The 22104-nt window shown below is 41.3% G+C and overlaps 1 protein-coding gene across 4 annotated transcripts in view; it reads right to left on the bottom strand.

Annotated features, from left to right (window-relative positions):
* SLC7A2 (solute carrier family 7 member 2) overlaps positions 1-4264 on the bottom strand; it is a 70850-nt gene extending 66586 nt beyond the window's left edge. For 2 of the 4 annotated variants that reach the window (XM_030937905.1, XM_030937903.1), the window contains exon 1: positions 4123-4264. The gene's annotated coding sequence lies outside the window, so the exon portion shown is untranslated. The remainder of the gene's footprint in view (positions 1-4122) is intronic. The other 2 variants (XM_030937902.1, XM_030937904.1) reach the window with 1 other exon arrangement.
* Between the last annotated feature and the right edge of the window lie 17840 nt (positions 4265-22104).

Below are 22104 nucleotides of genomic sequence, written 5' to 3'. Positions count from 1 at the left end.
CGCAAATCTTTTCTTAAGTCAATACTAATTATACTCACCAGTGAGATCAACATAATGGCAGCAGAGGCCTTTCTCAGAAATATTTAAAGTTTAAGAGTCCACAGGAGGCCGAGCAAAGTGGCTCATGCCTGTAATCCCAGAACTTTGGAAAGCCAAGGCGGGCGGATCACTTGAGGCCAGGAGATCGAGACCAACCTGGGCAACATGGCGAAACCCCATCCATACTAAAACTATAAAAATTAGCTGAGCATGGTGGCACAGGCCCGTAATCCCAGCTACTAAGGAGGCTGAAGCATGAGAATCGCTTGAACCCACGAGGTGGAGGTTGCCGTGAGCCAAGACTGTACCACTGCACTCCAGCCTGGGAGACAGAACAACAGAAATAGACTCTGTCTCAAAAAAGAAAAAAAAAAAAAAAAAAAAAAAGTCCGTAAGAATGTGAAAAGTAACAGTATACTACTTGCTTCCATAGATTGATATGTAACAGTTTCCATTACTAAGATGGACGAGAGAAATTAATAGGTGACTCATGCTATGATTACCTTAACTAGCTGGAGCCTGATGGAAATGAATCCCTAATTGGCCGGGTGTGTGTGTGTGTGTGTGTGTTTGAGACAAACTCTGTCGCCCAGGCTGGAGCACAGTGGCACAATCTTGGCTCACTGCAACCTCCACCTCCCGGGTTCAAGCGATTCTCCTGCCTCAGCCTCCCGAGTAGCTGGGATTACAGGTGCCTGCCACTGCACCTGACTAATTTTTGTATTTTTATTTTTTATTTTAAGTTATTGGACACATGTGCAGAACACACAGGTTTGTTACATAGGTATGCATGTGCCATGCTGGTTTGCTGCACCTATTAACCCAATTTTTGTATTTTTAGTAGAGACGAGGTATCACCATGTTGGTGAGGTTAGTCTTGAACTCCTGGCCTCAAGTGATCTGCCCGAATTGGCTGGGTTTTGTCAATGTCATCCACAACATTTCCACAGCCACAAGCACCCCTTCTAAAACAAGAGCTAGAAAGTCAAGTAAAAGGGAAATATAAGAGGAGTGCAGACAAATTTGTTACTACTAGTGAAATAAAAATGTCCAGCACACGTGCTTTTAATGATGCAATAGTAGCATCACCTTCATGTATTAGAGAGAACATTTAAATTACTTGCTTTGTGGCACAGACAGTTCTGAAATTGCCTGCTTAGAAGTGGTGGTATTTTTCAATACAGTACAGCAAAATAAAAAACTACTCTTAAAATCCACCAATGGAGTTCCCCAAATGTAAACATAATTATAGAATCCCTCTAAAACCAGAGTTACACATTGTTTTTTTGATTTTCCAGTGTACAGAGTAGAAACTCAGTTTTCAATGAAGGAATAAATACATTTGAAGACATATAAAACATCTTTTCTCAAACTGTTGAAATCAGTGGCATTCACTCAACAATAAAGACATACTAAACATGTGTTATGTGACAGATATTAGGTACTAAAATGAAAAGTTATTAAAACAGAAGACAATGACAAGAACAATTGTTTTCTGTTGTCATTCAAGGCTGTATCTATATGGTTTTGAATATTCAGATTAAAGGTTTAGAAATGAGTTAACAGCTTTGATTTTCAAGCCCATTTAGACAAGTGCTATCACTTAAGTGAAATCTTAGTTAATTTTTTCAGGATTCAGTTGGATGACAAAGCATTCAAATTATGTACCCAATACTAAACATGTGACTATTTAGAAATACATTCCACTGAAAGTTTTTTGATTTTGTTCTAAATGTTTGGCATCTACTAGGTAGTCTGTAAGAGTCTTTAAAATCAATGTATTCATATCCACATGTTTGGGAAAATAAAGCAAAAAGCGACATGAAGGTGCTTTCAAGATTCTGTTCTGAAAGTTGTTCACCAAAGGGCACCAAAGTAAAACCAGCAGATGGCTCTGAACACACAGAGAGAGAAGCGGGGAGAGAGAACAGAGGAAAGAGGGAGAGAGAGAGGGAGGGAGAGAGAGAGACAGGAAGAGAGAAGGGAGGGAGAGAGGTAGGGAGAAGGAGGGAAGGAGGGAAAGAGAGCGAAAAGGGGGAATGAGGGAGAGAGAGGGAGAGGGAGAGGGAAAAATAAAACAAGAGAAGACAGAGGCTAGGCTAAATAGAGAAGTTGCCAGAGGACTTCTGGGAAAAAACATTTGAAAAGGAAGGACTGAAAAGAGAAGAAATGGGCACAATGAGGACTCTGGGTCTGGCCATAACAGCCAGGAGAAACAAGGGTTTAAGCCAGGAGATCTGAAAAGAGAACAGAAGGTAGACCGCCTAGAATGGGAACAAGGTACTTCCACTTTGCAAAGGTGAATGTGTTTGCAGTGCAAAGCAAGAAACGTGAACTTTAAAATTCTCCAGGCACATGTGTTCAAATGGCAAAGATATGTGGGAATATAAGATGAAAAACTCCAGTGTAAAATTAGGCTTTTTAAATTGCCACAGCTCCCCTGTCTCCCCGGCTAGCTTCTATTCGCCTTCACAGTCTCCTAAGCCCAGTGACAGGAGAGCTCTGGAATGATTAGAGATTCTGGAATGAAAAGAGTTATGCCCACTGCTTATGAGGCCAAGGATTCTGCAAACTGGATCCCTGCAGATACCACAGCGCTTTACTCTGGTCTCCAAGGCCATGGCACACCCTAAAAGATTAAAATGCCTGAAGGTAAATGACCATTCCCAGATGAAGGCACAGCATGGAAACAAAGTGTGGGCCAAGGGAGGAAACTTCAAAAATCACAATAAAGTGCACTCTCAGATTCAATTCAGAAAGGGCAACTAGCAACTTTGTAGTAAAAGGAGGGGGAAAAAGTAGTATGTTCTGCACAGAGAGATCATTTCATGTGACGCTTCAGTGCAATTAAAATAAAAAAGGATTTACTAATTACAAAACAATCCTAACAAGGTACATAACTAACGTATAATATTCACATCCTATACATCTACTAGAGAAAGATAACAAACACAAAATGTTTCGCCTTCCGGAGGAGATAATTATTAAGTTTTAAAGACTGGTTCAGGCAAGAATGAAACAGTATCAAGTCAAGACCACATACCTTCTAATTTTATAACCCAGGCGGCCCTGGACAGGATTCAGAGAGCTCTTATTTGAATAAGACCTGACGATATCCCCTCATTAAAAGGATTAGCGCTTCTGCACAAACGTCCAGATAAATCTTATTACTGGTCCAAAATTAGTCACCTAAAGGCTTTAGACAGTTTCGCATAAATATTTACAACTCTGAAGAGGCTGAGTACTTTTTCTCTTGAAATCCAGGCACTAGACCCACTTCAAAAGCCACGTATGATTGTGACTTTTGCTGAGCATGTTGCTTTTCAACGAGTTGAAGATACAATCTCTCAATACCTTACTCCATAGACTAGATGTAAGCGTCAGAAGAGGATCGAAAGAAAGTTTTCCGGGCGCACAAGTACTCTGGGGTGAGGGGTACGGAGATTCTCTAAGCCTCAAGAACAGCGTTTCATGAAATGGGCTTCATGAAACAGACTTAAAAATACTGCCCAAGTCAAACGGATTTTAAAACGCACCTGGTTACTTTAAAATACCCAATACAAACACCAAGATGGGCCATTTTACCAGGTCCCCTGCAGAATGTGAAAGGGCTTCCAGCGCTCCAAGCCGGGTTTCTAATTTAAGCCAAGAACTCCAAGGGAGCGATGGCGACTTCGGGGACCCCAGCAGCGTGTAGGTCCGGGAGGTTCAGCCTACCCACCGGGAGAGGGGTGCGCCGAACTCCCTGGAAAGACGCAAGGGTCCCCGCGAAGTCGCCGTACCAGCCCCTCTCCCAGTTTCAGCGGTCACCGAAGTCCCCGAGCAAAGCCGACTGTACGGGGACCAGACGAGCCGAGGCGCACCCCGGGACGCAGCCCCGAGGACGAGGGTCCGCGGCTTCAGCCCCAGCCCACGGCCCCGGGACTCCCCGCCGAAAAGTCGCTGGAGTGCGGCCTCCGCGCAGCTGCGCGCAGCTGGACCCGTCCCTGGCCGCCCGCGCCCCGCTTCTTCCCCGCCGGCCCCAGCGCCCGGACCGCCGTCCGCCCGCGGCCTCTCGGCGGGGCGGGAGATCTGGCAACTTACTGGGGCTGCGCTGGGGGCCGCGCCGAGACGGCGGCGGTAGGCTGGCGGCTGGAACGCGTCGGGGGCCCGCGGCTAGGGGAGGCTGGAGCAGCGGCCGCCGCCTCGCTGGTCCCGCGAACAGGAGCACTCGCCGGCCGCGCTGCAGAAGGCGGGCTGGGCACGTGGGCTCCACTCTGTGTAGCCGCCCGGGGCGGGGGCGGGGGCGGGGCCGGGCGGGGCCGCCTCCTCCAACCTACCCCGCGCTCCCGGAACGCGACCCGGAGCCCGCCTCCCGCCTGGCCCCGGACGCGCTGGCCAATCCCCGGGGTGGGCGGTGTGCGGCTCCGCGGGGTTTGCCTGGAGCCGGGCACACGTGGGCGGGCGCTGGCCCTGGGCTAGGCCCGCGGTCGCTGGCGGGAGAAGCGGGGCTGCGCGCGAGGACAAAATTCGTCCTCTCCTGGGAGGACCAAACCTCAAGGGCATTTCCGAATCTTCTAAGCAGAGTTCTAAGTGGGGTTTTGGTTCCCGCGTTTACTGTTCATTCTAGACAGATTTTGGAAATAAGAAAATAATAATAAAATACAATAATAGCAATGATAAATAGAAGCCCAGATGGATGTGCTTTGTCAAATGCAACCTAAACGTTGATAAATAATGTGCAGTTGCTATTTTGGAAGACTCCAGTAGCATGAATAGGTAGTCACGACTGTTTGGGGGTGGGTTTATAGGATATGACGTTATTTGCAGGGGAGCAAGAGCAGAAGTTACACAATCAGGGTTTCTCCTACTGTGCTATTGTTTACTTTAGGAGTCTCTGATAAGATTAAAGTCACAGTGTGAAAGCCTGTTAATTTTAATCCAATACGAAGCGAAACACGCACTGAATTGAACAATAAGTGTGTGTATGTGTGTCTGTGGTTTGTCTTTAGAGACAGAGTCTCTGTCGCCCAGGCTGGAGGGCAGTGACACGATCGTGGCTCACTGGAGCCTCGACCTCCTGGGCTCAAGCGATCCTCTCGCCTCAGCCTCCCGAAATGCTGAGAATTACAGGCTTGAGTCACCACGCCCGGCCTATTACAATTTTTGTTTGACAGAAAGACCCACCTTACTTTGCTTAGTATTTGGGTAAACGTCTCTTTAACCCACCTACTAGTAATAACTTTAGCAAAGTGCCAGGTTCGTGTTGCTGCCTCACAGTACATATACAATTTTGATGTGGTATTCTAAATCATTCTTAACTTCAAGACATATTTCCCCAAGATAATCTAATAAATGGTGTGGGACTTCATTCCAGAAGATAGCACACACACACAAAATCCCAATTACTATTTTCAGAGCTCATGTACCTCAGGAAGCCATCCATGGATTTCATCAAAAACTGGAAGTGTAGGCCGGGCGTGGTGGCTCACGCCTGTAATCCCAGCACTTTGGGACGCGGAGGCGGGCGGATCACCTGAGGTCAGGAGTTCGAGACCAGTCTGGCCAACGTGGTGAAACTCTATCTCTACAAAAAATACAAAAATTACCCGGGTGTGGTGGCAGGCGCCCCTAACCCCAGCTACTTGGGAGGTTGAGGCAGGAGAATCGCTTGAGCCCAGGAGGCAGAGGTTGCAGTGAGTCGAGATAGCGCCACTACAGTCCAGCTTGGGCGACAGAGTGAGATTCCATTTCAAAAACAAAAACAAGTGAACAAAAAAACTGAAAGTTTAAACAGCACTGTGATTACAAAGATATTATGTGATAGACTAAATGTCTTAAGTAATAGAGACTGTCAAAGTAAACTTATTTCTACAGTCAAAAAAATTCCTTATGCAAATTATCATTAATAACATTAAGAGAAATGACGCATGTGGACTTTTAACACCAGATTCCTCCTCAATCCCACAGCTAGGAGGCGTTGTTCAAGGGAGTGATGACTGAAGACGCTTTGTCTAATTTCTTTTTTTTTTTTTAATTTTTTCACTTTGATTTCTAAGGGTGAGTAATCTGATCTAAAATTTTTCCACCGGTTTTAAAAAAAATAGAGATTCCTGGGAGCCGCGGTGGCTCAGGCCAGTTGCCCTGGCACTCGGGGAGGCGAGGCTACACGTTTGAGGCCAATCTGGTCAACATTGATTAAAAAGTAATAAAAAAAAAAAAAAGAGATTCCTATTATTAGAGTTAAGCAATTATTTCCCCCACATATTTTTACTTAAAGGCTCTGTGTTTAAATCTGTTTAATTGGTGATTAAGTTACAACACAATGACTTGGGATAAACAAATTTATTTGACATTTGGAAACTGCCAATTTTGTCAGAATACCGATCTTTGAGTTTACCTGTCTGCCTGCCGGAGCACTTCCAGAAGCAAGAACATGCTGTGTTCATGTGTGTGAATAAGAAAAACAATTTCATCTCTAAGCGAAAAAAGAGCAAGTTCTTTCAAACAACTTTCTGACAAGATTGCTGAATATCTTGACACACTAGTTCTTGACTTAATATATTCCATTTCCTGTTTGAAATTGTTGATTAACCCTGAATCCTGCCTCACAACTTTGGTTATTTCTCACCTTTAAAAATGTGTTTAGATGTGGAAAGAATAGGATATCCACAGATTTAGTATGAGTCTGTAAGACAGACCATGAGACAAGAGAAAATAGAATCGAATTTTTAGAAATGAAATATTTGAAACAGGTTTAGCTGTTTTGACTTCATCTTCGTTGGCATTTTCTCTTGCTGCCCGGGGTTGAATTGGCATCTTTTTCCCAGTTGAGTAAAGTTTTCACCCACCTTCTACTTCGCCCTTCCTGGTTTACTGCCATCACTTTTCACTTTCACTGGTCAAGTTTCCTCCTTAGGAACGAAGCAGAAAATCCAACTTAGTCATTTTCAGCAGACAGAGTAACCTAGGTTGTCATCTTCCAAAGATTTCACAAACATTTGTGCATGTCTGAACTCTTAAGGCTTTATGAAATTGCGGGGAATTTTAAGGGACTTCTGTAGCTGAATAAATTCCACACCCTGTACTCCCACACTTGCCAAATACAACCTAAAGTAAATCTCATGTCCACAAATAAGGGATTTACTTCAACTAGCAAGACTGAAGGAATGGATTCCTACCAGTTCTAATTCGTGACTCTATTATCGCCAAGCTATTTTAGCAAAGACAAGCCAAAATCCTCCAATTTTTTTCAAATGGTTGAATACTGGATACTAATGCTTGTGCTGTCACTGAATCAACTCAAAAGGGAAAAAGAGTTGGACCAGAGTCAGAGCACTAGCTGTTTGTTTTTTGAGATGGAGTTTCACTCTGTCGCCAGGCTGGAGTGTAATGGTGCGAACTTGGCTCACTGCAACCTCCGCCTCCCAGGTTCAAGCGATTCTCCTGCCTCAGCCTCCAGAGTAGCTGAGATTACAGGCACTAACCATGACGCCTAGCTAATTTTTTTGTATTTTCAGTAGAGACTGGGTTTTACCATGTTGGCCAGGCTGGTCTCGAACTCCTGACCTCAGATGATCTCGCCTGCCTTGGCCTCCCAAAGTGTTGGGATTACAGGCCTGAGCCACTGCGCTGACCCAGAGCACTAGTTTTAAGAGCTTTCAGGCCACCGCTCTTGTCCACTCCCCTTTCAAAACTGTGTGAAAACCTAGAGGCGGCTTTCCACTGGACACAGTCCATATCTGCCCATCCCTTAAAGCAAGCAACAAAATATTGAAAAAATGGTTGGAAAAAAATACAGCAAGTCCTTGTAAATGACAAGTAATCTTTCAAATTCATCTTTTTCTACTTGTCTTTTAACCAAGATCAAATCATCATGTTGCAATGATTTTCACTCCTACATTGCTCTTCCTGTGAATTTCCCTGCATCCTGTCACTTGGTGTCTTTCTGGGGTTTCTTTATGTTGGCCATTAATCAGGAATGGCCCCGAGCTCCACCCGCCCCGTGCTAGTCTCTGACTCCGTCTGCCAGAATTCCTGCTGGGACTCTTATCTGCTGGAAAAAGTCAATTTTCTTAATCCAAACATCAGTTAGCCTGTTCCTGTAAGGACTGAAAACCAGGAATTTAGGAGGGAGTTCAGATAATGTAAATCCTCTCTTTTCTTCAACCTTCACAAGGGTCCTAATTGCTCCAGAAATCTCTTCCTAATCATAATCAATGGACCTTTCCCGGTTCTCATGTGCCTCAAACTCGCTCCTGGTTTGTTTCTTTCTTTCTCGAAACTGTCTCCTCCTTGGCTTCCACAATCTTTTGCTTTTCCTCTTACTATCCTGACAAATTTTTGTCTTGCTTGCTAACTAAGGCACTCTTAAGATTAAATTATTGAATCATTTTTATCTCCATCAATCTTCACAATCTAGGTTGTTATGCTTTTTTTTTTTTTTTTTTTTTTTTTTTTGAGGTAGAGTCTCATTTTGTCGCCCAGGCTGGAGTGCAGTGCTGCAATCTCAGTTCACTGCAATCTCCACCTCCTGAGTTCAAGTGATTCTCCTGCCTCAGCCTCCCGATGAGCTGGTATTACAGGCACGTGCCACCACGCATGGCCAATTTTTTTGTATTTTTAGTAGAGACGGGGTTTCACCGTGTTAGCCAGGATGGTCTCAATCTCCTGACCTCGTGATCCGTTCGCCTCGGCCTCCCAAAGTGCTGGGATTACAGGCGTGAGCCACCGCGGCCGGCCGAGAGAGTAACTTTTACCTCCTTTTCTACAAAAGAAAAAAATTAAGAACCACTAATCATGCTGAGGCAGAGACAGACAGAGATCAATCCATTGCACTCCAGCCTGCGTGAAAGAGAGAGACTCAGCTTCTTAAAAAAAAAAAAAAAAAGGGTAATCCCCTTTTATCCTCGGGAGGTTGCGGGGGATATGTTCCAAGACCCTCAGTGGATGCCTGAAATCATGGATAGTACCAAACCCTATATATACAATTTTTTTTCTATGCATACATACTGTGATAGTTTAATTTATAAACTAGACACAGAGATAACAATAAAATAGAATCATTATAACAATATACTGTAATGAAAGTTATGTGAATATGGTGACTCTCTCAAAATACCTGATATTAACAAAAATAACTATGATTTACTGTGGATAACTGAAAACACAGAAAACTAAACCGTGGATAAGGGGCTGGTGCTGTTGTACTCATGCGAAAATATTACTGTTTAGCACCCTCCAGGGCTTCTCTGTAGCCCCAAATTCATTGAGCTCAAACAATGACAAGTAAAATTACCCTCTGGTAGGAGGGAAAAGGAGGAAGGACTGTTGGTTTCTTGCTTTTAAAAGAGAAACTTCAGCCAAATTAAATTCAAAGGAGTTTAACGGAACGATGAACAATTCACGAATCAGACAGCCCCCCAGAATCATAGCAGATTTAGCGAGACTTCAGCACAGCCATGTGGTGGAAGAAGGTTTACAGACAAAACAACAACAACAACAACAACCAGGAAATGATGTACAGAAATTGAAAGTGAGGGACAGAAACAGCTGGATTGGTTACAGGTTGGCATTTGCCTTATTTGAACACCGTTAGAACAGTTCACTACATTTGATTGGCCAAAACTCACTGACTGGCACATGTGTGGACGGTCAGTTTACACCTCTACTTATTATAGTTCACAATGTACAGAAAAACCTTTAGGCTGAACTTAAATATGTGAGGAGGCAGCTTTAGGCTAAACTTGGTTAACATTGTCCACCATGACTTTGATGTCTTTAATTGTCTGGCTTAGGCTCACCCAACGCATCCTTTAAAATGCTTTATGAGTTAGTGTCATGTCCTAATGTATGAGTGTTTCAGAGAGTACGTTTTTAAAGGTTCCACCTGTTTTATTTTTATGTTTGGATTGGCACTAATTGATGCCCTTCAGCAAATTAAGCAGGCTTTTTTCCCTTTTGTGACCCAGACAAGAAGGCAAAGTCCATTTTAATGATAGGTAGTCTGGTCCACCAGCTTCTTTACAACAAGTCGATGCTAGCCTACTCAGTCAGAAGGAGAACGTCTGGGGTTCTTCCTCAATTATACAGAAGAGTTGAAACTGCTGGATCTGATGGGGCTTGTCTGCTAGTCTTAACTATCCAATTAAACTACACTATGCAGGGTAACTGTGCATTTTCTCCAGAATTTTGGAGGAAACTTGCTCTTTTGTGTTTTTACTGGGTGCTGTGGTTTGGATATAGTTTGGCCCAGCCAAAACTCATGTTGAAATCTGATCCCTAATATGTAGTGTTGGGAGGCGGTGCTTGATGGGAGATGTTTGGGTCACAGGGCAGAGCAGATTCCTCATGAATAGATGCTCATGCAGGAGTGAGTTCTCACTCTGTGGGAATGGATTAGTTCCTGTGAAAGCAAGAGCAGGTTGTTAGAAAGAGTGTGGCTTCCATAGTTGCTCGTTTCCTCTCTCACCATGTGATCTCTTTGCATACACCACTCACCTTTCACTTTCCACCATGAAAGGAAGCAATTGAGGCCTTCACCAGATGCAGCTGTCTAGTTTTGAACTTTCCAGCCACCAGAATCATAAGCCAAATACCCCCTCTTTTCCTGATGAATCACCCAGTCTCAGGTATTCTGTTATAGCAATGCTAAATGGACTAAGACACCTGGAAATGGGGAGATTGAGCTCTTACAGCCAGGCTAAATCTGAATAAGATCCTGGCCTAACCTGGAGGGCACTCCAGTTCTGCTTAGGTTTTTGTTTTGATCTTTTCTAAGATTCAGTTCTGGAGAAGAGATAATAAAATAAAAAGATAGGATTTCATGTAAATGTGTAGTATAATAAAAAACAAATTAACCTACTGGATGCTAACTTAATGTACGATTTTGAGCAAGAAATTCCTCACTTTCATTTTTTTTAAGTTTCTTTTTCCTGTGAACTGGGGACAATAATAGGTAATTTCTACAGAAGATTGTAAGGAGATACACAGAGGAATGAAAACACTGTGAGCAAGTTAATCACTAAGTTTTTACTCGTACATCCGTTTATACCTTCATCAGTCTAAAATTTGGTTCCAAATACAATTTAAAGTTAAAAATCTAGCTCTTCTCAGGTTAAAGGTGTAAATCATGTAATGAGGGATTATCTTTATCCACTACATTAAGACAAATAAACTAACGCTTAAAAAAAGCTGACATTTTTAAACCAGATTGCTCTATCCAAGGAGTTGTTCCACACTAGTTCCATCTATGAGACCACCTCTGTGTGTCAACAGCGGTGATTGCCAGAGCGTGACCTGTGAGTGTTAACTGGCAGAAAGAGCCTCAGCATGCTGCTCTTGCTGATTCCCTTCTGCCCTGCTGACCCTGTGTCTATCTGCTTCCTGGCATACTTGGAGATCAGAGAGTACTGGTACAAAAAATAACGAGAAGAAGAAAAATAGGAGGGGGAGAAACATCATGAAATTATAATGTTTTAATTTTAAATGGTCAATCATGTCACAGCTTATGTAGGTGTCAGAGGTGTTTAAACCAGAACAACTTCAGTTTAAATAGGAGCTGGGTAAAATGAAGCTGAGATCTACTGGGCTGCATTCCCAGATGGTTAAGGCATTCTAAGACACAGGATGACATAGGAGGTCAGCAGAAGATACAGATCACGAAGACCTTGCTGATAAACAGGTTGCAGTAACGAAGCAGGCCAAAACCTACTAAAAGTAAAAGGGCAATGAGAGTGATCTCTGGTTGTCCTCACTGCTACACATGACAGTTTACAAATGCCATGGCAACGACAGGAAGTTACCCTTTATGGTCTAAAAAGGGGAGGCATGAATAATCCACCCCTTGTTTAGCGTATAATCAAGAAATAACCATAAAAATGGGCAACCAGCAGCCCTCAGGGCTGCTTTGTCTGTGGAGTACCCATTCTTTTATTCCTTTACTTTCTTGGTAAACTTGCTTTTGCTTTGCACTATGTGGACTTGCCCTGAATTCTTTCCTGTGAGAGATTCAGAAATCCTTTCTTGAGGTCTGGATCAGGACCCCTCTCCCCTAACATAGGCATGTGATCATTATAAAAATACATAAAAATATGTTCAAATGTATTATTAAATGCATCTAAGTATGGGTCTCAGAAAAATCCACTGGGTCGCCTGTTTTAATGCAGAGGTTAAAATCTCAGCCTCCCTGCGAGACCTGGCAGGTAACACCAAAGTTTGAGTTTAGCTGAGTACCAGACAATAGTGAAGTACTGAGAGAGTGGCTATGGAACTGAGAAAGCATTTGAAATGCAAAACTTGAAAAAAAACAAGCAGACAGGTAATATGCAATGGAGGCTGAAAATGTTCAATACCTTCTCTAAAGTTTACTCATATAATCATGTGGTCAATAGAAATCACTTATGAAAATGATTTTTAAAACCTCAAAAGCTGACTGACTCATTTGTAACAGGCTTTGTAGATATTTAATTTTCTGTAACATTCCAGTAGTGTATTCCCTTTAAGGTACTGTTTTGTTGATTTTTAAAACAAGTAGAGGCCGGGCGCGGTGGCTCAAGCCTGTAATCCCAGCACTTTGGGAGGCCGAGACGGGCGGATCACGAGGTCAGAAGATCGAGACCATCCTGGCTAACACGGTGAAACCCCGTCTCTACTAAAAAATACAAAAAACTAGCCAGGCGAGGTGGCGGGCGCCTGTAGTCCCAGCTACTCGGAGGCTGAGGCAGGAGAATGGCGTAAACCCGGGAGGCGGAGCTTGCAGTGAGCTGAGAACTGGCCACTGCACTCTGCACTCCAGCCCGGGCGACAGAGCGAGACTCCGTCTCAAAAAAAAAAAAAAAAAAAAGAAGAGGGCTCCATTCCTGTTCAGCTGATTCTGATCTGGTCATAGAGCTCACTGTTAAAAAAAAAAAAAACAAAACAAAAAAAAAAAAACAAGTAGAAAGCTTAGTGTATACTTCAAAAAAAAACTACAAACGCGTATTTCCCATGAGAAACTCTACTTGTTTGTGTGGGAAACTATACAAAGGAGTTTATTAGCAATAAGATTGTGCATGATCATCAGAATGGCAAAGTAATCTTTTTTAACTGAGTGCATATTCTAATCCTCCTGTATGATTTACGTGAATAAAATGTTTGAAGTATTGTTGAGGAGGTAATCTTGACTAAATTGAACTTGACAGGAGCCCTTTATCCAGTTCCAATGTGCTTAGACTTTGAGACGCATATAGAATCGGAGAGAATACTAGTTTAAAATATGACTCAGTGGGTACATTCCAGCAGTAGATAAAGTGCCTCGGGGCAATGAAAACTGCATTGAATAAAAGTAGCTTCAACGTCTACAGTCTAACATTTCTTTTGGGGCTGGGGAACACTTGAGTTTGATGGGCTGGCTCACTTCATTTTGTATTGTGGTGATAATGTCTAAGGAGATAGATAACCATTTGCAAATGCATGTTGTAAATCCAGTTGTGCCAGAATTCCAGAAGGTTCCAGAAGATGTGGGCTACAGGTTGCAAGTCACCCTTGAGTTATGCACAATACAACTTAGACAGCCTTATAAGCAGCCTCATTGAGGATCCAAGACTTAGATGAGCTGATCTACATAGGGAAGATTCTCAAAGAAAAGAAATTTGTCCTTCTAAGTATCCAAATTTAAAATGGCTGTGTGTGTGTGTGTGTGTGTGTATGCAAATGTGTCTTAAATGGATTTTAAAATTTAGTGTACAATTTGAGCCATCTCAAAAAACATTTTCCTGCATCATTTGCAGAACATTTGCTTGCATCTTTCATTCATGACTATGAGCATGTAAACAACTAGACCACTGCTTTGCAGGATGTTATCCCAGCAATTATTGAAGCATGTGTGGTGGCTGTGCACTACAACAGTGTTTTTAAAATGGTAACATGCTTTTTAAAGAGAAAACAAAATTTCAAGGACCCTGCCTTAGTTTGGGTATTTGTACAGACACTGAAACAAGGATTTGAGTGCAAGAACTTTATTTGGAAGGTGTAAGGGAGTAGGTAACGAAGACAGAGAAGGGAAGGAAGCTCACTCACGAGTACAAGAGTCTGTTTTCAAGAAAAGTACTGCAAGGACAACTGGAGCTTAACCCTTCTTGGGAACTTGGGAAAACAGTGTGGATCATGTGTCTCGGAGTTAAGGCTGAGAAAAATGAGATGTTTATACAACAAATTCCATCAGCTTTGGATCAGAGCTTCTCCTAGGAGGTGTTAATTTCTCCAGAACATGGACAAGCATGCATTATTGGCCAGAGAAAGTCCCTAGCAAAGGGTCAGAGGACATAGTCTTCTCTGCCCTTATAATATCATAGCAACCATGTATCCTCATTAATCAGGGCTTCTTTATTGCATCTTGGTCAACTGCAATAAGAAGCTGAAAATGCCAAGGGAGAAGATATAACTTTAAATTTGGTGGAAACTTTATTCTAAAAGGATCCCTCTCGCTACCAGGAACCAGAACCTCTGGCCCAGCATGGCAGAAAGTTGTGGAAATGAGAAGCACAAGTTCTCCAAGTGGTTCCTTGACCTGTGCCTTTAAAATACGGACACTGTGGTGGGCTAACTTGTTAAATTAAATTAAAATGGGGTAAGAAGGCGACCATAGCCCTTGTGTCTGACCATCCTGCCCAATATGTGATATTACTTTTGTTATTGTGGATGGTGGGGGCATTTTCAGGTGGCTTCCATTTGGCCTTTCATACTATATAGACCAGGGACTAGTGTGAGGTTTGCCAGCTATAAATATAGCCATTTTGATTATGCATTTGGGCAACAGAGAAATTTCTACTTGGCAGTTCCATAGATCTGCTGGATCTACTGTAAGATGAACTTAGGTCAGGACTTCAGACTTCATTTGTCCTCTAGCTGCTGGCGGGCGCCTGTAGTCCCAGCTATTCGGAGGCTGAGGCGGGAGAGGGAACCCGGGAGGCGGAGCTTGCAGTGAGCCGAGATCGTGCCACTGCACTCCAGCCTGGGTGACACAGCGAGACTCCGTCTCAAAAAAAAAAAAAAAAAAAAAAGGGGGGGCCCTGATTTGCCTTAGGTCCACTGTGTAACTGTCCTGCATTCAACAAATGGAGCTGCATTCTGCTGAGGAAATGTAGGCAACAGCGTAAATGTGTACCTCAGAATTATTTCACTCACAGGGAGGAAGAGCTGAGGTATTTACACTCCAATTCCCTTCAGTCATAGATTGAGGGCTGCTGCCAGAAGGGTTCATTCTTTTCAGCTTATCTGGCCTGCTACGTGCATGGTGGCAAAGAAAAAAAGGCCTCAGTTGCAGGCATTGGTAGTTGGAAGTTAGTACTGTGTGCACTACTAAAACAGTAAGAGCCAGGGAGATACACGTGGAACACTGTCATTACCTGCTATTTTTAATCAATTTTTAAAATTTTTTATTTGAATTTTATTCATTATATTTAAAAAATACCTTGTAAACATAAAACTAATTATTAGCTCTTTTGCTTATATCTCTTAGAAAACTGTAAAACCTACCTACATCATAAATTAAGAGCAAATAAAATTGCAAACCAAGAAATTAACATTAATTTAATATGAAATCATGGTTTGCTAAAACTAAAATGCCACATAAAATTATGGATATGATACTGACTACTAAGACTTTTCTTAGTTTGTGTGCTTTCATTATATATGAAGACTCAACTTTTCCTGCCATTTTTCTTTTCTTTTTTTTCTTAACAACTAAAGAACTCTCATTCTATAGTGAACCATAAAATCACTTACTTTCACTTGGCTTGAATGCATTATTTATATATTAAGCCCTTCTCTGTTATTTTCTCTCTAACAATTAAGGTGTTAGGATAACATAAACATAAATGCAAACACTGGAAGAGAAATTTAATAAAAATATGGAAGTTTTGGCCGGGCACGGTGGCTCAAGCCTGTAATCCCAGCACTTTGGGAGGCCGAGACGGGCGGATCACGAGGTCAGGAGATCGAGACCATCCTAGCTAACACGGTGAAACCCCGTCTCTAATAAAAAATACAAAAAACTAGCCGGGCGAGATGGCGGGCGCCTGTAGTCCCAGCTACTCGGGAGGCTGAGGCAGGAGAATGGCATGAACCCGGGAGGCGGAGCTTGCAGTGAGCTGAGAACCGGCCACTGCACTCCAGCCCGGGCGACAGAGTGAGACTCCCTGTCAAAAAAAAAAAAAAAAAAAAAAAAAAAAATGGAAGTTTTACATTTTCATAGATAACTTGCATACTCTAATATGAGAAACAGTGTTGAGCTGAATTGTTAGTGAGGATTATATCCATTCTAAGAATTCTAAGTTGGTCACTATGGAAATTACGGTTACAGAATAGAATATGAACGGTATACTTCTTGACAATATATATAACATACATATTATATAATACAATATACACATTTATTTTAAAATATGTAAATATCAAAACCATTTTTTCATATTAAGAATCTAAAGTTATCTTTAGGTATGTAAAAGTATCTAAATATTAATAAATAAATAATAAGTTATAAATAAGATATCTAAAGATTCCAAGAATATCATAATAATACCATAAAGTTGAATATTACTCAAACCTCTTAAAGATTTTATTGTTGGCCAGATGCAGTGGCTCATGCCTGTAATCCCAGCACTTTGGGAGGCCAAGGCGGGCGGATCATTGGGTCCAGAGATCGAGACCATTCTGGCCAACATGGTGAAACTCCGTCTCTACTAAAAATACTAAAATTAGCTGAGCGTGGTGGCTCACACCTGTAGTCCCAACTACTCAGGAGGCTGAGGCAGGAGAATTGCTTGAACCCAGGAGGTGGAGGTTGCCATGAGCCAAGGTAGAGCTACTGCATTCCAGCCTGGCGACAGAGTGAGGCTGCATCTAAAAAAAAAAAAAAAAAAAAAGAAGAAAGATTTTATTGTTTTACTTAATTTTTGCGTGATTTTTAAGGAGACACGTTTTATAATAAAGAAATATTAATCTCAAATTTGTCAATCCCTTCCGTTTTACTTCAGTATCTTTTTCTTTGGTGGAATTAAAATTAAATTGAATAATATTAATCTTGAAATAACAGGTACACTGTCATCCCTGGTTTTTGAAATTTTTTTTGTCTTCCTTCCTTCCTTTCTTTTTTTGTTTTGGCTGAAATTATATTTACTTTAGACTATTACTTTTTTGTAATGATGAGAATTGGAGGAATTTTAAATTTTCTTCAGTTTTTATTATTAACACATTTTTACAAAAATTGGAAAAAGTGTTAGAAAATATAGTGCAATTAAACTTAATTTTCATTATTTTAAAAAACACTTCACAGCTTCTGTACTAATCTAAAGATCTAGACATAGTTTTAAATGAATCTGCCTTATCAACCAATCTGATTTCTAGAAACCAGCTGTTCCAGACACAGGCGATATTGCAAAATACATGTCTATTTTATGTATTATGTATATACTTTACATATTTAAAATAAATATATATATATATATGTATTTTGCAAGGGTCAGGAAGGAGGTGTTTAATTAATCGAGAGTTTCTCTCTTCAACCCAAATAAATGGAAGAGGTTCCTTATTATTCTCTACCCATTTATGTTTAAAATCTATAACACCTTTATGGTTAAACCCATGGTTTAGGTCCCTGAAATTTAGGGTTATTATTAGTGCATTTCGAATTAACAAACAAGAGCCAGTGTGACCATTTGATAAGGTGATTATATTAGAAGGCACAGGAAACTAAGAAGTTAATCCTCTGTGTGGTTCTTGAAGTGAAATGGAATGAAAACCAAAATCATAGAGAGAAAAAAGAAACTTTTAGAAAAAATATGACCTAAAACCTTAGATACTAATGATTTCTACCCCATGTGAAATTAACTGCCTTTGAAGTAAGGTTGATGTAAAAGTAATTGCGGTTTTTGCATAATGGCAAACCCACAATTACTTTTGCACCAACCTAATATAATGTCCTAATTATTTGCTAATAAATAGGCAACAAGGATCAAGAAACCTTCAACTCACTAATACCTAAAAAGTCCATATAACTAAAAGATTATTTTACTCAAAATCTAATGCCAACCTCAGCAATAACTGCAATTCCATCCCTTGGTTCAGCTGATTATGCTAGGTTATATTTAGCCACTGACGTTCACATGTTAGAGCTTACTAAGATTTAGGCCTATTAAAAACAGGCTGGACAGGTTGTCTTGAGTCCGGGAGTTCAAGACCAGCCTTGGTAACACAGAGGCTGTGACCACACCATGTGGTCAGAATATCATGGATGCTTGCATGTGTCAAAGTGTACCAAACCACACACTTTAAATATATGCAGTACATCATATGCCAATAATACCTCAATACGATTTCAAAAAGGACTCTTTTTTTTTTTTTTCTTGAGCAGTAGGTCTCAACACTGGGCTTAAAATATATATTCAGTAAACCATGCTGTAAGTAGACGTGTTTCACTTAGGCTTTATTGTTCCACGAACAGCACAGGCAGAGTAGATTTAAACACAATTCTTAAGGGCCCTAGGATTTGTGAAATGGTCAATGAGCACTGGCTTCAACTTTAAATCTCCAGCCGCTTTAGCCTCTAACAAGACAGCCTGTCCTTTCAAGCTTTGAAGCTAGGCATTGATTTCTATCCATGAAAGTTCTGGATGGCATAGTTTTCCAATAGAAGGCTGTTTCATCGACCTTGAAAATCTTTTGTTTAGTGTAGCCACCTTCATCAGTGGTGATAGCTAGATCTTCTGGAGAACTTACTGTAGCTTCTATATCAGCACTTGCTCTTCACCTTGCACTTTAATGTTATGGTGATGACCTCTTTCCTTAAACCTCACGAACCAGCCTCTGCTAGCTTCCAACTTTTCTCGTGTAGCTTCCTCACCTCTCTCAGCCTTCATACAACTAAGGAGAGTTAGGGTGCTTCTGTGGATTACGCTGTGGCTTAAGAGAATGTTGTAGCTGGTTTGATCTATCCAGACTGCTACAACTTTCTCCATTTCAGCAATAAGGCTGTTTTGCTTTTTTATCCTTTGTGTGTTCACGGGAGTAGCACTTTTAATTTCGTTCAAGAACTTTTTCTTTACATTCGAAACTTGGCTAGCTGACACAAGAGGCCTACTTTTGGCCTATCTTGCCTTTCGACATGCTGTCCTCATTAAGTTTAATCATTTCTAGCTTTTGATTTAAATTGAAGATGTGTGACTCTTCCTTTCACCTGAATGCTTAGAGGCCATTGTAGGGTTATTAATTGGCCTAATTCCAGTATTGTTGTATCTCAGGGAATAGGGAGGCCAAGGAGAGGGAGAAAGATGGGGGAATATCTGGTTGGTGGAGCATTCAGTACATACATGTATCGATTAAGTTCTCCGCTTTACATGGGTGTGGCTCATGGTTGCCCAAAACAACTACAATAGTGATGTCAAAGATCCCTGATTAGAGACCACCATAACAGATATATTACAATAAAAAGAGTTTGAAATATTGAGAGAATTACCAAAATGTGACACAGAGACACAAAGTGAGCAAATGTTGGAAAAATGGTACTGATTGACTTGTTCAATGTAGAGGTGCCAAAACCCTTCAATTTGTAAAAATATGGTACCTGTGAAGCACAATAAATCACAGTGTAACAATACAAGATATACCTGTGTTGATACACACATCATCATGGATGAATCTCAGAAATACGCTTTGTGAAAAAAGCCAGATCAAAAAAATGCCTGCATGTTGTACATGGAAAGGAGGGTGTGGGTAGGGGTAGGAGTAAGGAACTGGAAGGGGCGAGAGGAAATTTTTTTTCTTTAATTCTTCAGACAGAGCTTCTCTCTGTGGTCCAGGCTGAAGTGAAGTGGTGTGATCATGCTCACTGCAGCCTCAACCTCCTGGGCTCAAGTGATCCTCCCACCTCAGTCTCCACAGTAGCTGGAACTATAGGCACGTGCCACCATGTCTGGATTATTTTTTAAAAATTATTTTATAGAGATGAGATCACATTATGTGGCCCAGGCTGGTCTCAAACTCCTGAGCTTAAGCAATTCTGTCCCCTCGGCCTCCCAAAGTTGTTGGGATTACAGGCATGAGCCACCACACTCGACCTAAGAAGAAACTTTGGAGGGTGATGAATCTATGAAACTATCACCACAGTGAAGATAATGAACACCACTCTTTTCAATGTGGTCAGAATATCATGGATGTTTGCATGTGTCAAAGTGTACCAGACCACACACTTTAAATATATGCAGTATATCATATGCCAATAATACCTCAATACGATGAACCAGATTGAGGCTATAAGGAATGAAATAAAACTGATCTAATAAGCAAAGTTATTGAAAACTTATGGGATTAAATTGAGAGAGAGTTAGGAAAGTCCTTTGGGCAGGAATGTGGTGAACTAAGGAACACAGTAGGAACAATCATAATTCGTTGTGCTCTAGTGAGTAGAGACTTCACAATGTATCCGCTACAAAAGTAGCCACTCACCTGCAGTCAACAAACGCTGTTGCCATCCCAGGAGTTTCATCATCTTTACATGCTATCTTGATCACCAAGTGTGAGTTCCACTAGCGCATTTTAAAGTCTCCTGGTGAAAGCGTCATGTGCTGGGGCTTAAGAATTAATCTCATTTCTTTTCCCTCAGAATTCTGAGCCGACTGATAAATAGACACAGATGTTGGGTTGAGTATTAGCTTTGACTTACTGTAACTGATTGGCAGACTTAGAGTCCAACGCGTTCTCTTAGAATACAAATGTATCCTACCACCACCTGGATGACTGCAGTTCTTCCCACAGCTCTCCAAAGCAGGGACAGTTGCAGCAAACTCACATTTTAAAAGTAGGTTCAGAGGGAGAGTGACAGAGTCTGTCTGTTCAAGCAGCAAAAATGTCACTGAGAGAGCTACTTGAAAAAATGTTTGGAATTGTAGGAGTTTATTGTCATTATAGACAGGAAGCTAATGATGAACTAGAAATACTTAGAAAGCACCACTATAGGAAGTGTACTCTAGTGAAAAGAGTTTTACCTTGATTGCTTTTCCTTCACACAGACGGAAAAGTCACACAGTGAGTGACCACTTCAACACTGAACCAAGATTAGGAGGCATAGTTTTGAATCACCAACTGTTCTCTGTAAATAAATCGGTGAATTAGTATTCAGGTGCAAGTTCTTTTTTTTTTTTTTTTTTTCTTTCTACACTGGTACCAACACTAATCTCAGTACAGTTTTTTTCTTTTGATACCTGTTCATAAAATCGTCTTTAACAAACTGAATTATATCTTCTCCTGTATTTGCAGGACAAATAAAGATGACAAAACTAATTAAATACATATTATGTATTTACTTTTCTTTCTTTTTTTTTTTTTTTTTTGAGACAGAGTCTCACTCTGTCACTGGAGCTGGAGTGCAACGGTGCGATCTTGGCTCACTGCAACCTCCACCTCCCAGGTTCAAGCAATTCTCGTGCCTTAGCCGCCTGAGTAGCTGAGACTACAGGCATGTGTCACCATGCCCAGCTAATTTTTGTATTTTTAAGAGAGCCAGGTTTCATCGGGTTAGCCAAGCTGGTCTTAAACTCCTGACCTCAAGTGATCCACTCTCCTTGGCCTCCCAAAGTGCTGGGATTACAGGCATGAGCCACTGCACCCAGACCTCACATATTATATACTTCAATTTAAACATGAGTGCTATGTTTCTGTTTCATAATACAGTGGGATACTTTTGTGTGTCTGCTTATTTTTCCTTAATAATACTATTCTAATGATAATCATACTCAATGCATCTAAAAAAGCAGGAAAGATAACAGGAAAAATATTAGGCTGGGCGTTGTAGCTCATTCCTGTGTTCCTAGCACTTTGAGAGGCTGAGGTGGATGGATCACTTGAGGCCAGGAGTTCAGGACCAGCCTGGCCAACATGGCAAAACCCCGTCTTTGCTAAAAATACAAAAATTAGCCGGGCTTGGTGGCATTACAGCCTGGGCAACAGAGCAAGACTCTGCCTCAAAAACAGAAACAACAACAAGAAAAAGAACAGATGAAAAATATTAAAAACATTAAACAAGATAGAAAGTTATTTAAATGATCCAAATAC

This window comes from Rhinopithecus roxellana, chromosome 9, assembly GCF_007565055.1.
Source record: "Rhinopithecus roxellana isolate Shanxi Qingling chromosome 9, ASM756505v1, whole genome shotgun sequence".
NCBI lineage: Eukaryota > Metazoa > Chordata > Mammalia > Primates > Cercopithecidae > Rhinopithecus > Rhinopithecus roxellana.
This window is presented reverse-complemented; position numbering and strand designations above follow the sequence as displayed.